The 8,961-nt window shown below is 42.5% G+C and overlaps 1 long non-coding RNA gene across 1 annotated transcript; it reads left to right on the top strand.

Annotated features, from left to right (window-relative positions):
- Window positions 1–2,929: 2,929 nt before the first annotated feature.
- On the top strand, window positions 2,930–8,651 carry LOC113219598. Its single transcript, XR_003306567.2, has 3 exons — window positions 2,930–2,991; window positions 4,690–4,798; window positions 8,174–8,651. It is a non-coding gene; the product is annotated as an uncharacterized LOC113219598 (long non-coding RNA).
- Window positions 8,652–8,961: the final 310 nt, after the last annotated feature.

The following is an 8,961-nucleotide window of genomic DNA, read 5'->3' as shown; positions in this document are numbered from 1 at the left end:
AATGGCAGCAATTTTCTTCTAGGGGTGGAGATTTGATATGGTTTGGCTGTGTCCCCACCCAGATCTCATCTTGAATTCCCACGTGTTGTGGGAGGGACCTGGTGGGAGGTAGTTGAATCATGGGGGCAAGCTTTTCCCAGGTTGTTCTCATGATAGTGAATAAGTCTCCTGAGATCTGATGGTTTTAAAAAAAGGAGTTTCCCCTCCCTTTTTTTTTTTTTAAGTTTTTAAACTTCTGTTTGCATATTTTTCTAAAATTGTGCATTCCAATACTTAAAATCATTTGAACAACAACAACAACAACAAAAATGGCACTCTGATTAAACTGTATTACAGCCTGCATGACACTTTGGGCCAGCTTGGTTTTACTCTAGATTTTACTGTTGTCCCACCCCACTTCTTCCACCCACTTCTTCCTTCACCAACATGCACGTTCTTTCCTTTTCTGCCAGCCAGATAGACAGATGGGAGTGGCAAGTTTGGCCTTCATTGTCAGTAGTTCTTTGATGTGAAAGGGTCAGCAGAGTCACTTAAACTTGATCCAACCTCTATGCATCTTACAAAGTTAAACAGCTAAAAGAAGTAAAATAAGAAAGCAATGCTTGTGGAATGTACAGTGCATATTGGCAGCACATGCCTTGAAGGGGTGGCCTGCCCCTCCACACCTGTGGGTGTTTCTCGTTAGGTGGAACGAGAGACTTGAGAAAAGAAATAAGACACAGAGACAAAGTATAGAGAAAGAAGAGTGGGGCCCAGGGGACCGGCGCTCGGCATACAGAGGACCCACGCACCGGCACCGGTCTCTGAGTTCCCTTAGTATTTATTGATAATTATCTTTACCATCTTAAAGATAAGGAAGTGGCAGGATAATAGGATCATTGTAGGGAGGAAATCAGCAATAAGACATATGAACAAAAATCCCTGTGACATGAATAAGTTTAAAGGAAAATGCTGTGCCTTGAGATGCATATGCAAACTCTCCATAAACCTTTTAGCAGCATTGCTCCAGCAAGTCCCACCTTATTCCTAAAGGCAGTTTTCTCCTTGCTCAGTAAACAAAGCATACAATCGGGTTTTACACGGAGATGTTCCATTGCCCAGGGAGGGGCAGGAGACGAATGCTTTTCTCTTACTTGAGATTAAGAGAATGGTGATGACCTTTAACCAGCAAGCAGCCTTTAGGCACTTGTTTAACAAAGCACATCCTGCACAGCCCAAAATCCATTAAGCCTTGAGTCACCACAGCACATGTCTCTTGCAAGGACAAGGTTGGGGGTGGGTCACAGATTAACAGCATCTTAAATACAAAACCAAATGGAGTCTCTTATGTCTACTTCCTTCTATATAGACACAGTAACAGGCTGATCTCTCTTTCTTTTCCCCACAATGCCTCATTACGATTCACCAGCTTGCTTCTCCTGTTCAATCGTTTCTTTGGAAGGCAGTGAATTTTTCTCTTGTGCTTCTGTCTTCTTCAATTTTGACTTATCTCTTGGCCTGCTGCCATCCATGTAAGATGTGACTTGTTCCTCTTTGCCCTGCACCGTGATTGTGAGGCTTCCCCAGCCTCATGGAACTGTTAGTCCAATTAAACCTCTTTATTTTGTAAATTGCCTAGTCTCAGACATGTCTTTATGAGCAGCATGGCCTCATACAGGACTTTAGCATTACAATGATACGTTAATGATCTAAAGGTAACAAGGGGTCGCCAACTCTGGTTTACTGGGGTCTAGCTCTGACCTTATCTTCCTCCAGTAATTGCCAAAGAGTCCAGAGACTCCAGCGGCCTCCTGGGCCATCTGAAGTCCTCTTAAGCAAACATACATGTAGATAAAATGATTTAAAAACCTGTTTAAGGAAAAACAATGAGTTTTCTTAGTTATCTACTGTTTAAGAAAATAATGAGCTTTCTCAGCTATGTCTTCAGGGTTGCCCTGGTAACATAAGATGTGTGTGTTTGTTTTTACCAGTGAAAGAAATCAGGCACATTCCTCAGCCCTGGGCCCAACACAAACAGGCCCAGTGCAAACACATTCCTCCATATATCTCAACTTCCTGGGCTCAACACAAACAGGCCCAGTACAAACACATCCCACCATATATCTCTCAACTTCCTGAGCCCAGTACAAACACATTTCTCAACTCAGAGACTACCATATATCTCAACTTTAGAAAAACACCACCTGGAAAGTCCCCGATAAGGACACAGCCGTTTGTGGTTTTACTGAAAGCACGGGAACCAATAGAAAACTGCTAAATGTATAACTTAAAATGATAACCAATTGTAATGCTGTAACCAAAAGAATTCCCTTGTTCCTCTGTAACTTTACAAATCCTGTTTACATCGGGCTATAAAAAGCGAGCACACACATTGTTCGGGGCCCTCTTGTATGCTGTGGAATGGAGGGACCAAGTTCGAACTTGCAGTAAAAGATCCTTGCTGCTTGGCTTTGACTCTGGACTCTGGTGGTCTTCTTTGGGGAACAAACGGTCTGGGCATAACACCAGGACCTTGCACAACTTTTGTTAGATTTATACTTAGGCACTTTATAGCTTTGTGTGTGATTTGTAAATGCTATCTTTTTAAAAAATTGTATTTACTTGATACTGGTACAAAAATGCACCTGATTTATGTATATTAATCTCATTCCTAGCAAACTTGCTAAATTCTTTGATTAGTTCAAATAGACAATCTTGCCCTGGCACAGTGGTTTACACCTGTAATCCCAGCGCTTGGGGAGGCCAAGGCAGGTGGATAACTTGAGGTCAGGAGTTTGAAACCAGCCTGCCAACATGGCGAAACTCTGTCTCTACTAAAAACACAAAAAATTAGCTGGGCATGGTGGCACATGCCTGTAATCCCAGCTACTCAGGAGGCTGAGGCACAAGAATCGGTTGAACCCAGGAGGCAGAGGTTGCAGTGAGCCGAGATCACACAACTGTACTCCAGGCTGGGAAACAGAGCAAGACTCTGTCTCAATAAATAAACAGGTAATCTTACCACTTTCAAAAAATAATGATTTCTGATTTCTTCCTTTCCAATCTCCCTCTCCCTCTCTCTCTCTCACTCTTCCCCCTACTCCCAACAACATTCCCTCCCTTCCTTTCTCTCTCCCTCATGTTTCCTTTATTATATCACATTGGCCAAGAATTCTTGCACACTGTTGAGTAGCTGTGTGGTTAGCAGGCATCTTTGATCTGTTCCTGACCATAGGGAAATGCAACTAAGGTTTCACTATTAAATATGAAGATTGTCATAGGTTGGGAATAGATACTATTTTTAGGGTAAGGAGATTTTCATTTTTTCTTAGTTTGTTAAGAGATTTTTTCATTTTTTTCATAAGTGTCAAGTCTGTCTTCTGCATTTACAGATATGATCATATTTTTTCTAATCTGTTAATGAGATAAATTACATGAATAGGCTCTCTAATGTCATGCTATAAGTATCTTTAAATTCCTTAAATTCCTGGAGTAAATGCATTTTTAATGAATACATTGCCGCATTTCATTTACTGATATTACTGGTTTTGCATTAAGTTCATAAATTGGCTTGTAATTTTACTTATCCATCCATCAATACTATCTCAGCCTTAGATTCTGGATTGTCTCTTTTCTGTGCAAGGTCATCAGTTGTTTATATGTTCTCTAGGTCTTTATTTAATCCATAGATTCCATCTTCCTCTCTTTTTTTCTTACATTTTATTGTTGGTGATAAAACTGATACCTTTTTCTTATAGAGTTTCCCAGAGTCTGAATTCTACTGATTAATCCCTAGGTCATTGTTTAAAATACTTCACTGTCTCCTGTACTTCTTTTCATCTAGAGTTTTGATCAGATTCAGTTTCAATTTTTCAGCAAGAAAACCAAAACTATTATCTTATTCTCTAAATGTTTCCTTTTTTAATTTAATTTAATTTATATTTTCTTGAGAGAGTCTCAACTCTGTCACCCAGGCTGGAGTGCAATAGCACAATCTCAGTTCATTGCAGCCTCCACCTACCAGGTTCAAGCGATTCTTATGCCTCAGCCTCCTGAGTGGCTGGAATTACACGTGTGCTCTGCCACTCCTGGCTAATTTTTGTATTTTTAGTAGAGATGAGGTATCACTATGTTAGCCGGGCTGGTCTCAAATTCCTGACCTCAAGTGATACACCTGCCTCAGCCTCCCAAAGTGCTAGGATTCCAGTCATGAACCACCATGCCCAGCTAAATATTTCTTTTCTATAGCCTCCTGTTCTTGTTTCCTGAATATATTTTCTCTTATCTCTTCCATGATATAAATTGTGGGGAGCCAAAGGCCCGTGGGACATGACCAACTCAGCACTCCCCTGGAGGCTATATGATCAAAGAGCAAACAAACTGTTTCTCATGAATGCAGGATGTGAGCAAACTCATGACTGCTTCTGCCGACAGAAGGTTTGCTGAGGGCAATCGCTTCCTGACACCGAGCTTCTTGAGGCTGTCTACTGGGACATCTAGGGAATGCAGTCTTGCAATCCTACTCTGGACCAAGCAGCTGACCCCTTCTTCCACACTCCTTCTCAGTATATCTTTTGCCTAATACATACAGAGGGCTGTGTAAAGTTCAGGACCCTTGTCCACTAGAGGCAAGGTGCCCCGACCCCTTCTTCCAAATATACTGTTTTGTCTCTTGTCTCTTATTCCCACATTTGTCCCCTCTTTGTTCAGTCCCCCTAGGTCCATGCGGGTTACATAGTGACACCCCAAACAGTGACAGAATTGGGCGCTCCACAAGTGGCTTCCGAACATGGGGACTTCAAGGATGTGAACAAAGAAGGTCTGCTGGAGCACAGGAACTGAAATTGACAAGGCAAACGGGGACCCTGGGTCAAGTCTGCTGGTGGTGGATATAAGCACCATGCCCTAAAGATGTACTGGGAGCAGTGCTTTTTTTTTTTTTTTTTTTTGAGACGGAGTCTCGCTCTGTTGCCCAGGCTGGAGTGCAGTGGCCGGATCTCAGCTCACTGCAAGCTCCGCCTCCTGGGTTTACGCCATTCTCTCGTCTCAGCCTCCCGAGTAGCTGGGACTACAGGCGTCTGCCACCACGCCTGGCTAGTTTTTTGTATTTTTTTTTTTTTTTAGTGGAGACGGGGTTTCACCGTGTTAGCCAGGATGGTCTCGATCTCCTGACCTCGTGATCCGCCCGTCTCGGCCTCCCAAAGTGCTGGGATTACAGGCTTGAGCCACCGCGCCCAGCCGCAGTGCTTTAAAGAAGTACTGGGAATGGGAAGTTTTTGCAATCAGGGTAACATGGGGCAGACTTTGTCTATTGAAGAAAAATATGATGTGCAGTTGCTTAAAGTTTTGTTGAAACAAACTGGTGCTCAGGTTAGTTCTCAGACACTAACTAAGCTGCTGCAGGAGGTTATTTTGCATAACCCATGGTTTCCACAGGCAGGCACTCTTGATGTGGAAAACTGGGACAGAGCAGAAGGATTAAAATGGGCTCATCAAAAAGGTCTTAAAGTTGATTCTTCTGTTTTCTCTGCTTGGAGTTTACTTCAACTGTACTTCTGCCATTATCTCCTTATTCTTCTGTGGGACAGCAGGCTGAATCTAAAAATCTGAAAGAATCTGTTGTCCCACTCAGCTCCAATTGAAAAAAAAAAAAAACAGAAGAGGGAGGATAAAAATTGGCCTATATCGCCTCCTCCAGTTGCAGAAACGTCTGTACCGTCTCCTTTGGTAGCAGAAGTAGAGACCCCAGTACAAAGGATTTTACGCTTTGCTCCCATAGCCGGAGAGCCCTTAGGACCTTGTGCTTTTCCTATTTCTGTAAGGCCTGATCCAAATAATCCACAGCAGGTTATTCATGAACACACTCCACTAGAGTGTAAGTTGTTGAAGGAATTAAAAGCGAATGTGGTAAATAATGGCATACGGAGCCCGTTCACTTTAGGATTGCTAGAATCTGTGTTCGGTGCTATGCATCTTGTACCCTTTGATGTGAAACACTTGGCGTGAACTTGCTTGTACACTAGTGCACATCTGACATGGAATTTAAATTCGCAAGAAACGTGTGCAGATGGAACCGTGTTGCTGGACATGGAGACATTACAGAGGATATGCTGTTAGGTGATGGCTCTTATTCAGACCTGGAATGTCAACTGGCAGTCCCAGACGCTGCTTATCAGCAGTGTGCACAGGACCCTAAATGCACCTAGGCCACAATTCCTGAAGAGAAAGTCCCAGTACAATCCTTTTTACATATAATGCAAAGTTCACAGGAGCCCTATGTGCAAATTCTTGCAAGATTATAAGAGGCAGTGACTGTCAGATTCCTCACACCACAGCTGCAGAAATGCTAACCTTAACTCTAGCTTTTGAGAATGCAAACGCAGATTGTAAACATGCACTAGCACCAGTGAGGTATGCAAAAGACTTGGGAAATTTTCTCTGAGCTTGTCAGGATGTAGAAACTGAGCTTCATTGCTCTGCAATGTTAGTGCAAGTAATGTCTAATTTAGCAGGTGACAAATCTAAAAGGAGCCAAAAGTCAGACCCTAAAATGGGAAAATGTTATAATTGTGGAAAAACTGGACATTTTGAAAAAGGAATGCTGCCAGATCTCAGGACAGAAAGGACCTTACAATGCAGTGCCCCACCCAGCTGAAAAAAAATGCCAGGACTTTGTCCTCGCTGTAACAAAGGAAATAACTGGGCTAATCAGTGCTGCTCAAAATTTCATCAGAATGGCACCCCCATGCTGGGAAATGAGAATGGGGCCTGGACCCAGGCCCCACAACAATGAGGGTGTTCCCAGTCCAGCCCTCAACCCTGTTTCAGGGATGGGTTCCCAGAGGCACATTGATTCCCTCACCCCAGGGACACCAGGAAGTGCAGGATTAGATCTCCCAGTCAGAGAATGGGTAACGTTACCTGGGGGAGACCAACCCACCAAGATTCTCAGTGGCATTTGGGGACCTTTACCAACAGCATATATGGGACTAATTTTTGGCAAAAGCCGTCTTAACTTGCAAGGCATCACTGTAGTCCCAGGAGTAACTGACTCCGATTATGAAGGAGAAATTCAAGTAGTTTTAATGTCACAAGATCTTTGGGTTTTTGAACCAGGAGAATATATTGCTCAATTATTGCTTATTCCCTTCAAGTCACACCCTTCTCCACAAAAGGAGAAACAAGGAAATAAAAGGTTTGGGAGCACAAATAGGTCAATAGTCAATAGTCTCATTGTCTGAAGTGTTATCCAAGTTCATTGTCTCATGACCAAGAAAATTAAGGAGCATGGCTCCAAAGGGTGAGGTTGGAGTGAAATTTTAATAAGCAAAAGAAGAAAGCTCTCCATAGCAAAGAGGGGAGCCTGAGTAGGATGTCATTTTACAGTTGAATGCAAAAGCTCTTATAAGAAACTCCTCTCATTTCTGTAACTGTTTGAGTAACTTCTCTTATCTGTTTAGGTGTCTCTGTAATTCCCCTTATCTATGCATCTGTGGGTATGTCTCTAGGCAAGCCCAAAGTGCAGCATCTCTTGTTTGTATAACTGTGAGTCTGTTTTAAGTAAGTCTCCCTCCCTTCCCCATGAAAGCTCCTACAGCGTCCCCTTGTACATGTCTGAAAAGGGGAGGAAACTTTTTCCTGGGAGCCCACTAATCACACAAAGTACAAAAGGCTTCTATACTGGAAGCCTGCTTATCTGTGCAGCTGCAGTCTGAGCTCCCCAGGCTGCTCTATTTTTGCCTGTAGCTGTAATTTTTCAGGCAGGCTGCTTCTCTGAGGATCAGCCTTAGCTGTCTGCCTAACTGATTTTTCCTTTTATTCTCCCTCAACAGGGTGACTGGGAAAATAAATGGCTTTTTTTCCCCAATAAAATTAGTCACTTTTATTTAAAAGAAACGTTAAAAATAAGTGTGTAAAATTAAACTGCATGATTAAATACACATAAAAGTAATATCCATACTTTATATCAAAATCCATATACAAAGTTTGTTGATTGCATAACAGTAAAGGAAATGGCAAAACTGAGAACTTGCTGCAAATGTTTGCAACCTAAAATAACTATAAAATTGTTTCTTTAAAGGGAATTTAAGAATTAAATATATCCCTCAAGTAGTTGACAATGAAGAGCCCATAACTTATTTTAGTTACCAAATGTTTAAAAAGTGTTCTGTGTTCTTCCTCCCCAAAATGTTAGTGTACAGCTATTCTTATAAATGTTGAGGAGAGAAGATGGTGAGAAAGGAATGCAGAAATGACAGACTGACCAAGGCATTTCCTTCCATGCTGACAGCAGTCACTAGGGGTTGCTCTCAGGTACTGTTTTGTGGAGATGTCCCCACATTAAGCGATGCTTTCTTCTATGACAATTTTTAAAGCCTATGCATTACTTTGTTCCATGTACATCACAGGGAAGCTCAGTTTTAGCCCAGAATTTAACTTGGAGACCCAGCTGTCTCCCTCAAGCCCCAAGGACTGGTTGTTCTGCTTACTGAGTGAGTCTGGTGTTTGCCTCATCCTAATGGCTCCAACAGAAAGACTGAGATACCCACCTGTGGACACAGACAACCACCTTACAGACACAGAAAAGACCATGAGACTGGGCTCACATGAAAGGAAACATCCACACTGCGTTTTCTTAACAGGGTTATGTCATTTTTTTTTTTTTTTTTCATGCTCAGGTGGAAGAAGGGATTTCTTTTTCCTTTTTTTTTTTTTTTTTTTTTTAGACAGTCTTGCTCTGTCGCCCAGGCTGGAGTGCAGTGGCATGATCTCAGCTCACTGCAACGTCTGCCTCCTGGGTTCAAGTGATTCTTCTACCTCAGCCTCCCAAGTAGCTGGGACAACAAGCACGCGCCACCATACCTAATTTTTGTATTTTTAGTCGAGGTGGGGTTTCACCATATTGGCCAGGCTGGTCTCGAACTCTTGACCTTGTGATCCACCCACCTCAGCCTTCCAAAGTGCTGGAATTACAGGTGTGAG

This window comes from Piliocolobus tephrosceles, chromosome 13, assembly GCF_002776525.5.
Source record: "Piliocolobus tephrosceles isolate RC106 chromosome 13, ASM277652v3, whole genome shotgun sequence".
In the NCBI taxonomy this organism is placed as follows: Eukaryota; Metazoa; Chordata; class Mammalia; order Primates; family Cercopithecidae; genus Piliocolobus; species Piliocolobus tephrosceles.
Note: the sequence above shows the minus strand (reverse complement) of the source record. Positions and strands in the feature narration are given on the sequence as shown.